The sequence below is a fragment of the Corvus cornix genome, chromosome 3 (genome assembly GCF_000738735.6).
Source record: "Corvus cornix cornix isolate S_Up_H32 chromosome 3, ASM73873v5, whole genome shotgun sequence".
NCBI classification, from domain to species: Eukaryota; Metazoa; Chordata; class Aves; order Passeriformes; family Corvidae; genus Corvus; species Corvus cornix.
In genome coordinates, this window is record NC_047056.1 from 30,406,495 (window position 1) to 30,424,031 (window position 17,537).

The following is a 17,537-nucleotide window of genomic DNA, read 5'->3' on the forward strand; positions in this document are numbered from 1 at the left end:
ACGTGCTTTCAGCTTCCCATCAATTTAGTTTTGTACCCTTTCCCGCCCACGTTTTTTGTTTTAAAACAACTTGCTGTGTTTACCTTCAGATGCTCGTTTAGTTCAAGGAAAGCAGGTAAGTACAGCTTCATTATGTCAGTTTCTAGGAGCTAGATACCAAAAACAATTCAGCACAATGAAGTACAGCACTTTAAGTGCCAAAATGTTTTATTTTTTAATCACTTCTCCCTGGAGCTGAATCTGAAACCTGTATCAAATCCCACTTGTGCTTCTTGAATGGGCTGTAGGAAAAGCTGGGTATATCAACATTACTTCCAGAGGAGTATTTCAAAGACGCTTTGAAATTACTTCCAGGATAGTATTTCCAGAACTGTGATCCACAGGAGAGATCTAATCAGTAGGAGATTGTGAGTGGAAGGGTTCATCATCCATCATGTCTCTTTCTACAGCTCAGGTGTTTAATTAGGGAACATTTGAGATATTGTCTAGAGTTCTTTACTGAGCAGAGATGCCTAGAAAGAGAAGAGAGCTTTTATTTCTTCCTTAGTGCATCCTCATTGAAGGAGAAGAGATGAAGGTGTCATCTTGGTATACAACACCTTGTCAGAGAAACTGTGCAGCAAGTGAGATTGTTCTCTTTGCAGCCTCACAACTTTGAAGGTCACATCTCTCTCTGTTCCCAGGAATACTCTAATCCTGCAGTTTACTGGGAGAGAGGCACAGTACTTGTTACCTGTGTTATTGAAGCTGTGCCATCATCCAGAAAATAATACATGAGAGAAGAAAATTTGTCTCCCGCATGAGGTACTTCAGTTACCTGGGTGTCCAGAGTTCTGATCCCTGCCTCAGGGAACACATAGTTATTTCACCAACTAATAGTGGACCCTGGAGTAATGCTCAAAACTGAGTGCTGCCTTCTCTCAGGTGCATATTTTAAGTCCTCAGGTGTTCTGTAAAAGCAGACCATTGCCATCAATAGGCAACAGCTGAGTGAAAGCTCTAAGTTGGTGATTTGGGATCTTGATACCTTATGCCTAAGACTCAACTAGGTAGTTGTTTTCCTCTTAAAAAAGTAATCAAAGAAATAATGATCTGATCCTCTTTTTCAAGATTTCCTGTAAATATGGATATTTCTGCATACATCTGAATGGTAAGATGATTTTTTTTTTTTTCAGTGATACAAATGGCTGCTATGGAAATAGTAAGATCATTTAAAAAATCATGTTTTAATGTCTAAATCATGCCAGTGTGTGAGCACAATGAAAATTTCAGGATGGAGATTTTAAAACTAATGAAAAAATTATGTAAGCATACACATGTGCCAGATATGCAGATAAAAGTTACTGAAAGAACTTCTAAATTTGAATTTGCATATATTAATTTTGTAATTGTATGCACAACAGGCAATTACACAAGAGCTAATAAAATAATAGTAATAATGATTTGTTCTAGGTAATTGAAATTTATGAAGCAGTTTTGTTGTCTAATAAAGCTGTGATGTCTTCAAGTAGAGGTAATGAGAATGATGGAAGTGACTATCATGAATAAACTTAATTAATGTTGCATTTGTCAAACAAAGATAGTAAAATATTTTTTAAAGGTGTCTAATATTGGTATTGTGATTATATAAATGGAAAATTAAGGTAGGAATGCAAGTCACACTTTGATTTGCTTTGCAGTTTAAGTCAGAAATGGGACACTACAGTCTTTCATCTGAACACCCTTTTCTCCTACTCAGTAAAATCTCAGCTGCTGTTGACAAAAACCGTGTAAAGTGCTGGTGTGCTTCAGCATTACATCCATGCCTGGGGCATGTTCCCCAGACCAGTGCTGTGTTTAGGTACTTGATTTCTTTTCTCATGCGTGCACCACTGTAACTGTACCTCTTGGTTACTCTTGAGTTCAGGTGTGTATCTGTTACTCTGAAGGAGTGACCTGATTGCTTTGGGATCAGGGCATCTCTGTCTGTGCCTTTGAAGAAAGAAAGAAGGAAAATCTCTGAATGTGAAAATGTTTTTGTTTGAGCGTGGCTCACGTTTTAAAATACTGGCTTTGTGCTTAGGGTTTATGTTGAGGTTACTTTCTTTATCTTCCGTACCCTAGGATGTATTTAGCACTTGGTAGCAACTGCTTTTCACATGAAAAAAATCAGTGTGATTTTCAAGTGAGGTAAATACCATCCAAATAGAATGGTCCTTACTTTATGTGTTTTGTGGGGGTTTCACCTGGACAGAAGACCTCTGTGCTGGGAACAGTTTGCTTTTCTTTATGTTCTTGCTTCATTGCAATGTCCATTTCCTAAGGAAGTATGTTTACTGTAGGATAGGATGAGACAGTGGAGAATGGATTCCTTCAGCTCTCTCACTGATTGCATTACTTTTTCTTGCTGCATAAAATTACTGGATTGCAATGGTATGGATTATTGGTGGTTTGGGGGGATGCAATTAGGAGGAAGAGGGGCAAACTGCTGAAATAAGGTAGTGGAAGAAGTGCCAAGTGAGTCAAATTTTTGTTGAGATGTGGTGTTAGTAGTTGGGAGCTCTGCTGTCAGCAGTGAGTAAGGACTGCTGGGGGCACAAGGGTCATGAGTCAAGGTAACATGTATTGGCAGAATTATGTATCAGTATTTTGAGAACTAGATAGATGGAATTAGGTTCTCTATTTCCCCCCTCTCCCATTCCTTCCTTGCCTCCAGCTGAGCTCCTAATGGAAAAACTGGGGGGAGGGGAAATGGGAAGCAGCAGAAGGATGTTTATTGCTGCTTGATAGGAATGTAAATTAAGTAACTTATGATGTGCATTGAATAAATGTATTTTGGTTCTTTTGTCTTACTTCTTAGCAGAGATTGCTACTCCCAGCCTGCCTCTGCCTTTCACTCACACGTAAGCATGTGTAAATTTGACCTTTTCCCAGGAAAGTGTCACCAAACTGAGTCTTGTTTTTGAGCATCTTCCCCTTCTAAAGGAACCAGGAGTTTCTCCAGTCAGGTGTGACATGGCAGATCTCCAGCAACACTTCTCATGTTTATGACTACAATGCAATGTGGGAACGATGGGTCTGGTTGCCAAAGCTCTGGGAACCGTTCTTCTTTTTGAAAGTAAGAAGGTGGGATTTTTGAAAATCTGTGAGCAAATGGAATGGTGGTGCTCCTCCACACCCCTTTTTTTGTGGGGGAAATTCTGAAATGTCTGTGGGTGTGGGGCTGACCCATGTTCATTGCCTCCAAATGGGCTCCTCACACAGGGAGTGACCTTTAGTAAAGGTGCCAGAAAGCTTCACAGATGCACTTTTTTTCTGAAATTGCATTTCTGAGTGGAGTGTGAGCTGGTATGAAGCAGGAATGTTCCACATTCTCCTCTAGTAAGAGGAAGGGTTCAATGTTATTTATTACTGGGCATACTGTATTTGGCAAACGACAGAAAATGGAAGCAAAGGGGTGATGGCCTTAGGTGAGATCAGCTCAGGTCTCTGGTGCTGACGAGCTAAGAGAATAATTGGACTGACACAGGCAGCAAAAATGAGTAATGCTACATGTCATGCCAGTTGACCTTGACATTTAACCTAGGACATTGCCAATTTAACCTAGGAATGAGGAAGAGTGGCTCAGGTCTTTCTGAAAGCTGAAGGAGCCATCAAAGAGCTTTCCATAAATATAGATCAGCAGTCTGCATTGTACATGGACATAATGCCTGCTTCAGCTGCTTTAGGTTTGGTATAGAAGGTGGTGTGACCCAGTCCTAGAGTGCAGTCTTGTGTCAGAGTTATGTCACACAGCCCTTTGCAGCTCAGCTTTCTGACTCTTACTGTGTAGGATTCTGTTCTTTTCTTGCTAAATAACCCAATCTGTTTCCACCCTAACTTCACTGGCCACACTCAAGCCATCCTTGCTGATGTGTGTAGGAAACTGCGGCAGGATCTTAAGACTGGGAGCTGTCTGCTGAAAGCTGCTTTGCTTCATTTGGTACAAAAATTTGCAAAATACAGTACAAAGCCTTGTCTGTGGCCTGCAATTTCTGTCTTCAGGAAATAACAAAGAATGCTTTATTAAAGAATGCAACTGCTTTAAGGGAAAGCTACAAAAACATTTTGCTTTATTGTTGGTTGGTTGTTGGTTTTAAAATCTTTCCCTCCACTTCCTTATTTTATCTTCTTTCCACTCTTCTTCTGCCTTTATGGACAGGCTGACCCTGAGAATTAGGGATTATCTGCTAGGCTGGCAAATTCAGCTCCTTCCCAAGCCACTCTCATAATTCTCACTCTCTCTCTGAGGATCACTCAAGCAAGCAGGTGTGAAGAGAAGTACTGGTGAGAAGGTGTGAAGAGAGGGAAGACTTGCAGTAACAAAGATGCTTTGGCACAAATAGTTATGATCTTTTCCTGCTTGGTTCATTTCTTCCTAAACACCCAGATCCCTGAACTGTGTATTCTCTGGACAGCATGTCACTTAATTATTTTTCACTGGATGGAAAAAAACTACGATTCCACTATATTAAAAATAGAGCTGCAAATGGGCTTGGTTTGATCTCTGTGGTGTCTGAGGCAGAGGAACAAGATTAATTCCTGCAATTAGATGTTAATTGATGTCTGAGCATGTCTATTCCTAGAAACAGCAAGACCACGTATAGCATAACCAGCACCATTAAAACAGCATCGCCTTCCCTCTGTGCTCAGCAAGTGCAGAGAGGGAGAAAGGGAGAGCTTGCATCTAAATAGAGCAGTGGGGGATGCAGTGAAATGAGCAGAAACTTGTGATGAGGAAGAGGGAGTGCAGCCTCCTCGGATGGTTGTGATCTGGTGGTTAAATGCACAGGGTATTGCAGGAGAACTGTGGCTTTGTTTGCTGAACCTACATGTGCTTTATTTTCATTTCTTTGCTGGTCAAGTCTGCTTGAGATTCACATCATAAGCAGCTACAAAGGTTTATTACAAAGTGATGAAATATGTAATAAAGAAAAGAAGAAAAAAAAAAACCCAGAAATTTTCTTTGGCCTTTGGAAAACCATATACTAACAATTTTGATTAAATGGAATAAGAGGTCATTGAATCTGGTCTTTTACCTACTGTGTGTAACAGCTTCAGCTACATCCATTTCAATAATGAAATTCTGTTCCTGTGCTGCCTGTGCCTTATATATAAAGCACCATGCACTGTATATATTTCATTTTGTTTCCATTTTACAATACAGTAAAAATCTCTTTCAACTAGAATAGATGCTAGCCTTGGATACTGAAGTGCTGAATAGAATAATAAATCCTGTGCATCACTAGCTTGACTTTCATCTAAGAGTCTGAAAAAGCTTTATAAACATCAAGTAATGTTTCCAGCATGCCCATTACAACTGGGGAGTATTACCACTGCTCTGCAGCTATTATTATTATTTTGTATCATTGCATCTGAGGGCCCCAATCAGACTCAAGACTGTACTCTGTATGTAATGAAAAGTTAAGCTCTGTCCCAAAGACCTTTGAACAATTATTGAAAAATAGAGGGATAGAGGCCAGAGTAATGCAGGATAACAGTAGAGGGGAAAAAAAATTTGCAACCTGGGGAGTGACCAGTGTTGGAACAGCATGATCCATCCAACCATTGTCATATATCTTGTGGGCAATGCACTGAAGATGAGACCTGAAGAACTTTTCCGGTGACTCTGTAGATTTTACTGTGTGCCTGCTTTTGCATTTAAAGGGCAGCACAGGAAGGGCCTGAGGCACACTTGACTTGATGAGCAATTAAGTTTGCCTCAGCATTAGGACAGAAATCTGTAGAGTGGAGGTAACTGAACTATGAAGATGTGAAGGCTGTTGCATTATGTGAGGTAGTAATGTAAATGGAACCAGTGGGCTGAGGGAAAGAGGAAAATAGTGGCCAGCCCCTTGCCCTAACAGAGCTGACAGACAGAATGTGGATAGACCTCACTGTCCCAACACCTTGTGATAATCTCAGCTTTGTATTTCTGTTTCCAGACATGCTTAATAAGGAATTTGCAGCAGCAAAAGGAAAGCACAAAGACTGTGCCAGCATACGTAGAATATTGTATTGTACAGCCTGGTCACCTGTGGCCAAACCAATTAAATCACAGCAGGTGTGGAGTGAGCTGTTCTGTTGATCTTACAACTACAGAAGCAGTTTTAGGAAGCAGTGTCTGGCATGTTGAGGCTGTGCAGTGATTCTGTGTCACTCAGGATTACCCTTGCATTCTTTGTGTAGTCTAGCAAGTGGGGCTTTCACTAGTGTTTTGGGGGAAGGAAGAACTTCCTTCTGGGATTTCCTCCTAGCCCAGTGCCAGTTAACACCTGGGGCTGTGGGGACAGTGCTTAGCTCAGAGCACCCCCTACATGGACAGTTAAGGGGGGTGAAGTGCATCTAAACTATCTATGGCATGGTCTCTTCATTGCTAAGCTGATAAAAAATATGCTGAATGTCTCTCAACTTACAGCTCCTCTACTGAAGCAAAATTGCAGAGCTAACAGGGATTTTATACTTTCCATCTTGGGTCTCTCAAGATGCAGAGTCTGAGGAGCATCTACAGCAGAGTTGTTCATTTCATCCTGAGATGTGTTCTCCCACTTCAGAGATGCTCATGCCCAGTTCTTACCAAGAGCAGAGATCACACCTCTGACTGCTCCCAGCTGTTGAGTACAGAAAACACCTGGGAGAGTGTGATTGCTGTGTGCAGCTGCTATTGGCCTGGACCCCTCCTTGCTTAGTCTCACCCTGTGACCCCACCTCTGTTTTTCTCATTTTCACCGATCACCTGGCTGTTCATGGTAAAGCTGGAGCAGAATTTGCTTCACAGTCCAAATCTAGACAGCAGTCTGCTTTTTTTGAGTAGATTGTCTCTACTGTCTGTCTCCTTTCAGCGGTTCAGACAGGTCCAGGTCATCCCTGATACAAGAGTACAGATGTGCAGAAAGCTGTACCATTGAAAGGACAGCTGTAGGTAGAATATAAGCACCTGTGTTAACAACAAACCAGGAGAACCATCAGAGCCCTCACACTGCTTCTGCCAACCAGACTGTGGGATCCCAGATGCTTCTTAGGTACACACTGCTTCTCCCATCTCAACATCACCCAGGACTCCCACAGGCTTCCTTTGTGCCACAAGTGCAGCTCATGCTCCCACAGTGCTGGGGACAGCTCGTTAGCTCAGGTTTGTTAGCCTGGGCCCCTCTGCCATTCCACACCATTCCTGCTGGCAAACCTTGCTGCAGAGTTCAGCCTCAGTGCCTGCAGCCAGTGGGGTGGGCACAACATGAACCTGAGGTCTTTGTACTCTTCCTCTGTATCATCAGTGGGCTGGGGTGGCTGCTGTGTTGGAGAGCTGGGGTTCATGAATCCTGGGCAGTGAATCTCTGCCTCTATTGTGTAAAATGTGCATGCTTGAGAAACTCCTCTTGTGAAGTCTCTGCTCCTTGCATTCTGCCATGTTATCCCTGGCTTTTATCTAGAATTCCAAAGACTTTGTGATCTAGGGAGCTGTCTTCCAACGCAAGGATAACGGACCACGATATAAACATGAGGCTGTGCCTTGAATGTTTTAAGTCAGGCTGACCTGGAAATACTGGCTGTTGGATCTTTCTCTTCCTGACAGTGACCTTCCAGAAAGCTATTTGATCTGTGTGGGACTTGCACAGGTGAACGAAAAGAGGGATGACTGTTTGGGTAACAGCCCTTTAACATCAGTAAATGTGGTATTCCTTTTGTGTGTCTTGTTGTCCCATTCCAGTACACGACTCCCTGTTGGGCTGTAGTATCTGTGTCCCGTTCTGATGCAGTGGGATTTCACAACCATTTTAGTACCAGACTGTTGTCACAAGCAGTGCGGTATCTTGCAGCTGCTGGTCTTTTTGAAGATGTCACAGGAGTTGAGGATCCAGCTCAAAGACCATCAGTCAAGGCTGGAAAGAAGACATTCTGACTGTGCAGATTAGAGTAATATTTTGCTTGGCATGCTGGCCATCTGCCATGGGCTGTGATTCTGCTAACTTTTGTGAGATAATGCAGGTTCAAATCTGGTCAGTCCTTAGGCGGGAGAATGCGACGGGAAAAGCTTGTGCTGCAAGGAGTGTAGTCCTTTGATGGAGGAGGAAGCATTCCTCTCTCCTCAAGGGCAGACAGCACTTTGCTGTGATAACAGGGGATGTTGTCCTTCTGGAAGTGCCATCATTCATGCACTACATGAAAATTGCATCTGGTTTATGCTGCAGTTAAAAACTTCCCAAGGCAGTGAAAATCTTACTCTGCATGGCCTGTTCAAATTTCCATGTAAACAATGTCAGTGCTGCCTCCCTAAATCTACATTCCTGTGATAACAAATGTTTGAGGTACTGTGTGTGAAGGACTGTGTTTGCAAGAGGAGGAGAATGCATGTGAAGAATTACTGAAGTGCTGGCGATGGATGGTATCTTAGTACAAGATTTTAAGCTAGGCCATGTGGAAGTGGTTTTACTTTGCATTTGCAATGGGTTAAGGGCACACCATGGCCTTGGCTACTGCTGCTCAATGGACAAGCTCTGATTCACTGTACACCACAGTAACTCAATCACTTGCAGCTCCATTTGGAATGGAGACAGAAATCTCATTTGAAAATGATTGGGTTTTTTCATGCCGAAGAAATGTGCAGTGTTCCCAGCATGCTCAGAGGGGTAGTGATGAATCTCTGTTTAATCCACACATTTGATGATTTTCCTGTGTGAAAAGGATTGGGCTTTGTTTACCTCTGTATAGGCAACTCAGTAGGAAAAGAGTGCTCTTCATATTAGAGATTTCCTTTTTTGAAAGAACAAATTGTTTGTGATTGGGGCTCTTCGCAATTGAGGCTACATCGAGCAGTAAAATTTCAGTAGTAGACTGACTGTTTGGATTTTTCTAGTGTTAAGGATAATGAGATGTTCTGATGCCTTATATCATCTCCAAAGGGCAGATCTCTGATGCTTGTGGCATTCTAAATGCCAGGTGAAGCATTTCAGTGCTCTGATCAGGAATTGTTTGGCACCAAGGCTTTGCGTGGGATTTCTAACACTTCTTTGTTGCATTTAGACTTCAGCTTGACTGCAGAAAATCTTAGCAAATACTTCTGATGATATATTAGCATTTTTGCTGCCTTTTAAAATCTGAGATGAAAAAGATAGTAATGAGCCATCTAATCTGTGCAGTACTTGCTCTCCCTTTCTTACTTGCAAGAGGAACTGCTCTTTTTTCCTCTTGCCACTAATTGACTTGATCTTCTCTTTATGCTGCTGAAGTTAAGATGCTGCTAAGCTCTTGCATCAAGGAGGAAAAATGGCATGTACAAGGTAGGTCAGCTCAGCTACTGCTGAGAAATAGGTACTAATTACACTGATTTCTCATCTGCATCTTGAATGACAGAATTGCTTGAGAGACAGAGGATGGGGGGCCCAAGATGAACCATTGTAATCAAACTTCCCTTTGAATGGAAAACCTTCTGGGTAATTGTTTTTACCTGCTGGGGTGCCTGTTTTACAAAGCCATTAAATGATTCCAAATGAGAGAAAAGAGCCTAGCCAACATAAGCCATCTCAGATATCTTCTTTGGGTTGTGGGGAGATAAGAAAGATCTTTATCTTTCTTATCAGAAAAGAAAGGTGCTGCATTGCTGTAATTAATAAAAGAAGATAAATCTATTTTTGCTATTCAGAAAGCACTTAGGTTCAGCATCTGACATTGACTGACTTGCAGGGTTTGATTTTAGACTTCTGGAATTCTGATCTCAGTGGAAAGGTATTGGAGAAGACAGAAATGGAACAAATTAGGAACCAAAGCCTTCCCCATGTTAACTAATTGAATATATCTATAAACACTGGACAACCTCACAATTGCTGCTGAAGCTGTTGCATGTGATAGCTATGGAAATTCTCAAACCATAGATATAAAACCTTGGCAGCTGAAAAAGGAAGGTGTAAAAAGGGAGAGCATTTTAAAAGATTTTAGATTACAGGCTCACACACCTCATTTAAAAAGAAACAAACATAACAATAGAGCTGTTATGCAAACTGTGTCCCTCTCATTCCTGCACAGTGTCGTCAACATGTTCCCTTTACATTCTACATTGAAGAGCAGCCATTCAGAATGAGCTGAGCCACTGGACAGGTTTTCAGGCCATCTGTCAAACAGTGCTCAGCTGCCCATCACTGGAGACCCGGAGTCACCTCTGGGCTCATGCAGACCTGCTGTTATCTCAGTTTCTCTATTACTGTCATTTATTGATATCAAGACATGGAGGTTATGGAAGATACTATTTACATGACTAAAATAAATGCTACCTTATTGGCACCTGCCTTCTGTCTGGATTTTTCTTTGTAAAAGGAAGAATATGGTCTTCATAGCTCTTCATGGCATATTTTTAAGTTGCCCACCAAATCTGACAACAAAAGTCCAGGTTTAATACTCTGAATTAAATTTAGCAAGCTTATTTTTCCCAGCTTTCCTGTTTATTCTAAATGACTTTTTGGTTCTTCTTGGCTGCATGAAATTCATTGTCTAGGGTGTACTGTAGTAATGCAGGTTGGGCACATCAGTTGAGCTGTCCTAGTTCTTGTACACAGTTCTTGTTTTTTGATTTGTTTAGCAGATGCAGGTGGTACCAGATGCAGGGCTTGTGCAGCTGCTTAGTTTGTTCCCTTTGTTTCTCGTGGGGTGTGTTGTAGTGGAGTAGCAGTGAGGAAGAGCTGCCTGTGTGTCTTGCAGCTGCTACACGAGGGTGAAACACTGTTGGAAGTACTTGTACTTTCTCTTGGGGGTGGCAGGGGGAAAAGCTGTTCTCAGTTAGAAAACCTTCAGGAGGAAAGATCAGCAACATGGGTAGGGAAACTCCAACAGAGAGAGAGAGTCCCTCTCTTTTTCCATAAGGACAGGGTGATGAGAAAGGGAGAATGTGCTCTGAAACTCTTTTATTGACTGCCTTACCAAGCAAATCTCAGGTTTTATCTGTTTGAAGAGAGGCCTTATTTTAGAGCCTAATAAACTAGAACATCTCCTGGTTTAGAGATTGAGAGCTTCTTGGTGTACTTTGATGTGCTTATCTGAAAGAAAAGGTGGGGAGTTGTTCCACATGAAAACTCAAGCTATTTCAGGGTTCTGTCACAGCCTGTTTTTCTTCTCTCTTTCTACTTTAATTGGACAAATGGAAAATAATGAAGAAGGCACATAGAACAGGCTACCTGGATCAATAAAAATGTCAGTTTGGCTGCATCAATGTAATAGACAGGGCTAATGTCATTTGACTAAATAAATGAGTATGTTTTGTGCAGCATTGTGGTTGTCTAGAGTGCTTTAAAAGCAAAGATAACAACAGAGCTCAGCAGCTGGCGATCAGCATGGCCTGGTGATCTTAGAGCAGAAGAGACCTTGTCCAGTTTTTAGCAGGAAAGTGTCTTTATGCCAAAGCACTGGCCCTGCTGAGGCCAGAGGAGGGCCATGAGGCTCAGCAGGGCAAGGCTGGGCATGGTTTACCTGATAAATGGCAATTCTGCCAAATATAAGAAACAACCCGAGGTTTTGCTGAAGTCTGGCCAGTGTTGCTGCTGCTGTCTTTGTGGCATTGTGGCAGTAGTGTGGCAGTAGAGGTGTTGAGCACTGTATGGATATTAAATCTGCAGTCAGGAGATCTCAGCACTGGACATGTCTAAGACCCACAGATTAAACTGGTGGCAAGGATTGAACCAGACTTGATGTAGACAAGTAGAGCCTAACACTGCTGGTCAGGTTTGCAAGCCAGCTTGAGCAATGCCTTTGCAGGGCAAGCACTGCACACTGAGGAATGCCCCAGTGAAGGTCAGAACTGCTTTTGCATCTGTGGGGAGTGGAGGGATGGTGAGTGCCACCACAGCTACTCACAGTTTGCTGTGCCCTCAGGGTGGCTGCCTCTCTCCTGGCATGAGACTCCCTTGTTGCTATAAAGAAGTGTTTCTTCTTCTGCTCGCTTTATTTCCCACAGCACTTGAGCAGAATTCCATATACCATAGCGTTGTACCACAGCTGCATAAAGCTGTGCATTTAATTGCAGTCCACAGAACTGTTATTAGCAAACTAAAACCCTTTATGAAAGGTGATGTCGTGTCACTTAGTCTTTGCTGCCTAAAGAGATGGCAGAAAATGCATTTTCATGGCACTTGATATTTGTTGGGGTTTTTTGAAGTTGTGTTAGCCCAGAAATTTACAGAAGTCTTGTGCAATTTCTGTGATGCTGCAGCATTCCCAGAGAGGTTTTCTTTAAATACCAGTGGAAGAAGGAGGAATCTTAATGGTCAGGATAATAATCAGGAACTGCTGGTTTATCTAGGAATTAGTTTCATTCCAGCCAGATACCAGTTGTTTTCATAGTTATTTGGTCACTTAATTCTCAGGTTTAGTTCTCAGCTGTGAAATGTTGGCAGTTCAATACATTTTGTCCACTTACTAATAAATATAGATGTGAAATTGGCATGCTACCAAAGACCTGATCTGTGGGAGAGGTAGCCCTGTGAGATGGGGAGAATTTCTACTTTCAAGGCTGCTAAAACAGAAAATGAAAGGAAAGTCCTTTAAATCCTACCCTTCAGGTTCTGGGTCAACAATGTTCATGTTCTTCTTCAGGAGCCACATACTGACTATTTGTATTTAGGGTCACACACTTATTTTACTTTCTCCTACACCCAGGCTATTCTGAAATGAATACTGACAGACAGCCTCTGAATAGCCTGTATGTAGCACTTTTATGCAAGTATTTCAGTGCTTTACAAATTGGATTGCACAGTTTGATCCCTTTCCTAAAGGGCAAATACCTCTGGGAGGAAACTGATACATTTACAACACCACAAGCAAAATCAAACACCCTCTTAGTGTGACAAAGAGGAGAACAGTACTCCAGCTAACCTTAGGAAACTTGAATGACTTGTAAGAACTCCGTGTAATGTAGAGCCCAGTCACCATGGCTAGTGACCTGTCCTTTCAGTAATCTTCCATGTCTATTTGTTTTTCATTTCTTGTGAAAATGAAATACTGAGTCAAAGCATTAGTTCAGCATGGAGCCAGGTATTTTATGTTGCACCTTGACATTGTGCAGTCACTGATGCAGGGCTCAGCTTGAGCAGAGAATGAAACTGTGGCAGAGAGATTTACTGTTTCCATTCCTGAGGAACAGTCTTGTACCCAGAGGTTGGGTTACTGACTAAAACTTGCTTCAGCATCCCAAGTGATAAAATGGGCACTGTCAGCTCACTAAACAGAGGCTGGTTCTTGCCAGTTTTTACAAACAGCAAAGCAACTTCCCTTGTTGTGTGTCAGGAGGACATTCCACCCAAGTTTTGCATCCGATGCCACCCCCACCAAACTTTCCAGTACCATCAAATACTGAGCCACCACTGCAAGTTCGGACAAGAGCTGGTGGGATGTCAGGAGGAGGCTTGTGTACAACATGTGTGTCCCTTCACTGACCTTTGCTTGACAGATGTTCAGGACCAGAAACAAGGTTGGGAGAATGGGGAGAGGGAAGGTTTCAAAATGGCCTTCAGCAGTCCAAAGTGGCACAGGGTGTTCTGCTCTTTTTCCTTCCTCTTTGACGGCTTTTGGTCAAGCATTTGCCAGAGTGTTGATCTGCCACTTGTCTGAGAACCTGGGTGGATGTTGTTGCAGAGGAGCTCTTAAGCCCTTCCTACTGCTGGAGAAGAAGGTGTGCAGGATACAGGCAAGGCATGGCCAAGTGATGTAGGGGCAGAACATGGAGCTCATGCAGGAGGTGCCTCGTGAGCTCCAGCACTGCACAGTCACTGTACTGACAGTATCAGTATCTTACCCATGGCTGCCCTTCTGTCCTGCCTGTCTACCAAAGTCAGGGCAGGAATGTCACAGTGACTTCTCTCCACAGTAGCAGGGGGTTGAACCCTTTTCGCTGCACAGAGGCTGGTGTACTGGTCTCAGCCTGGCCTGGCCAATCTGAACTCCTTGATGCTGCCTATGAATTTGGAGTGATGAGGGACTCGTATGATGATCACACCAGGGATGGCATTTCTTTTACTGTTTTGGCATAGTCCATGGGAAAGCACAGAAATGGAATTTGATTCTTCTACCTGGGTTGGTGTGGACTTTAACTCAGTATCAGAGCTGGCTACCACATTGAGCTGAATTTGGGATAAGTGGATACTTTAGACCCCAGTATTCTCTCTCCTTGCCAAATTACATGAACTAATTGCTGAAGTGCCTGCAGATGAAGGTTGCATAGTCTGTCATCTCTGATGAAATAATGCCTGTGTGAGATACCCCTGTGAGTGTCGTAGGCCCACCGCAACTGTGGAATGTGACTGGGTTTCATATTCTCGAGAAGGAAAGATCCTTTTTATTTTGGGCATGGTATGTGCAGTGTTTAAGTCTTAGTTGGCTTGGCACTTCACCAAAACAAAGACATTTGTTACACTTCTCCATAAGACCTATGTGCCAGCAGAGAAGTAAAACAAAAGATGGTTAGAGCAGCATCCTGTAAACCCGTTATCTCTTGCAAACCTTTGAAGTTCCACCGCCTTCATGGATTGTGAGAGTTGGCATGCAAAGCCTGTACTTCTATTTGTGTGGCTGTGCTGGCACAGACGGGACCCCAGTAGTCACGGATAATTTGTACGGAACAGAAGCATGGCATCTCCTCTGGCTGGAGAGAGTGAGTCACTTTTCACTGAGGCTTTTTTTAAACTGAAGACTGTTTACCTGGCAGCTCCCAATTAACATGCTGATGAAATCGGTGCAGGAAGTTTATGCAGGTCCCTTGGAAAAATTTGTAACTTTAAATTTGCCTGTTTTTTCTATATTTAGGGGATCAACCCTTTAGACACGTGCCTAAAAATAAAGGACAAAAGCTAGACATTCTAAGGCTTAGTCCTTTCATTCTTCTCACACACTTTGGAGTAGCAGTTATCTAGCAATGGAATTACACAGTATCCACAAACTGTAGCTCACAGTTAAGCTCTCTCAAACAGAAAATTACACCAAGAAATCCATAAACAGTAAGAACAGCAAGGGTCAGACTGTCTTACCGTGAAGAATTATATGGTGCGGGAAGCCTATTGCCTTTTGGTTTTTTCTGCTGTTAATGCCCCAATCTTGGCTCCCATGGAGCTTTCTGAGAAATCAGAAATGTAGTGTTGTATTCGAAATGCTTTCAGTATTAGAATTCTATTTTGCTACGCTTTACACAGAACTGTGTAATCCTTATAGTAGATATTTAACTCTGATATGTTTTATCTGTGGACTGCTCTCAAAATGATTGATCCTCCTTGCCTTTACTCTGGAAAGATGCTGAACATTGACTGAGGGAAACTGATCTGTGTTGATGTTAAGTGGCTGAATCAGGGCTGGTGTGAAAGAAAAGCATTAATCTCTCTGCCTTGCTGGATGTATGCAGACTGCATAAGGCCTAATATGTTTCACTTCCTGTGGAGTGATTTAAGCCACATAAGCTTTTTGAATTTCCTTACCTACCTTACTGCTACCAGCCAAAAGCTGGTAAGCCACCCCAGAACGCACGATTCCACTGCAGATCAGCACTGTCTTCTTTTAATACATCACATCTCTTCATAAATTATTTTATAGTTTCACAGAACAAACATGGTTAGATAGAGTTTGTACAATGTACATGCTTTACTGCCTTCAGAGACTCATGGTTGATAGTTCTGTGACTCCTGAGATCTCCCAGGGCCTGGGGCAGCAGCACAGAGCACCCCTCCAGCTGCTGAGCCAGGGGACAACTGGCACAGGCAATGCAGCTGAGGCAGCAGACTTGGCTTTACCTTTATTCTCCACACAGAGAACAGCAAAGGCAAGGAACTGGTTCTGTTTCATGGTAAGAAGTCTTGACTTGGGCCTGCTTGACCCGTGGTTTCTACACCAGTCAGATCTGCCTGTTCCAGTAGTTGTTAACACTTGAGCACTGTCTTCATGAAGCTTGGTGTAAAGAAACCAAACAAACCCACAGTATCAGCCACATGCTAAAAATCTTAAATCAATCACTGTGCTTGATGAACGTTTAGCATTACTTGGCAAATGAGTGATAGCTTTGTATTTTATCCACAGAATAACAATATTGGGTTAACAAGAGAAAGAATTAAAGCAGAACAAACAGACAAGTTTTTATTCTTGGTCTGGATGGATATTTGGTACTTGGAGAGGTGCTATCAAACACTGCCTGCGTATCTCCAGTGGCTGCAGTATCAAGCTAGCCTAAGGTTCCTCAGATTGAGAAAGTCCAGAGTTAAGAGCAAGGAAAAAGGGGTTTGAACTGGAAGTAGAATACAGCCTTAATGTTATTTGCTACAGTGTAGTAAGGCAGCTCTAGGAGTTTCGTATACTAAACAACAGCAGTCATTTAACATTTAAAAATTAATGTTTTCATTACAGATGGCAATACAAGCCCCAGCACCTTTAGATACGTGATCATCTTTACTGTTATGCTGTCTTCACAGAGACTGTCTCTGAACAGGACAATTTGATGTAGGAGTGGGCATCATAGTCGATGAGGGAGAATTTGTAAAAGGGATGATGGAGGAAAGCCTACAGAAATCAGCAGATAAAGAAATGAAGGCTGGCAGAGGTGCTGAAAAAGGCTGATAAATAGATATTTACTGGATAGTAAGTTTCAAATAGCACGTATTTACCTGCTCCCACTAATTTAGCAGGAGTTGCTGCCTCAGAGGCAAAGTATTTCTATTAAAGTGGCAGCTGGAATACAATCAGCATCACCTTGCTGATCCTGCACACGTGCACACTCCCGTCATCCCTCAGAGCTCTGTGCCCACAGGACAGCAGGGCACATGCTGTGGAGAAAGATCAGAACTGCTGGCAGTCACTCAAACTTCCTGCGTGCTCAGGGGGGTTGTTTTTAGTGGAATTGCAAATGAACATCATGGTGGTTCCAGGACCAAGTCTATAGGGTTGATAATGATTTAACTACAGCTACTATTAAACAAGCAGATTGAGATATGGGGACAAGCTGCATCTCCCCAGAAGACAAGCCAGACAAGGACTGAGAATACACATGTGGGTGTGCAGGAAGTGAAAGCTGGCTTTTTCCAGCAGCATCATTCTGCTACAGCCATTTGATGTCCCAGGAGATGTATGTGTATATGGGTCCATGTACAGGAAATACATGTGGAACTATTATTTTTGACAAGACCTGAGACCAAACAGTCAAAAGGAGAAAACAAGGGGTATACAGAGAGACTTAAAACCAGATGTATAGCTGTAGAATTTGTAACTAACTGCTGCTTGCCTGGTGAGTATTTCTATCTATACAAATGTTGGGGTGGGTGTGTGTAACAAAGGGCAAAGTCTGCTTGCAGACAGGACAAAGGTCACACTTCTGGCTGCTGTGCACATGACAGACTACCCAAAGGAGGATTCATGCAAAGCTGATACAGGTGGATCAGGTAAAACATTTCCAGGTAGCCGTGCTTTTAACACTCTAGTGTGGACAAGAGTTTTGGTGACCAACAGTGATTAATTTTCTTTTTAACCTACTAGAGCTCATCATCTTCCTCATGCTGCTGCTAAATGCA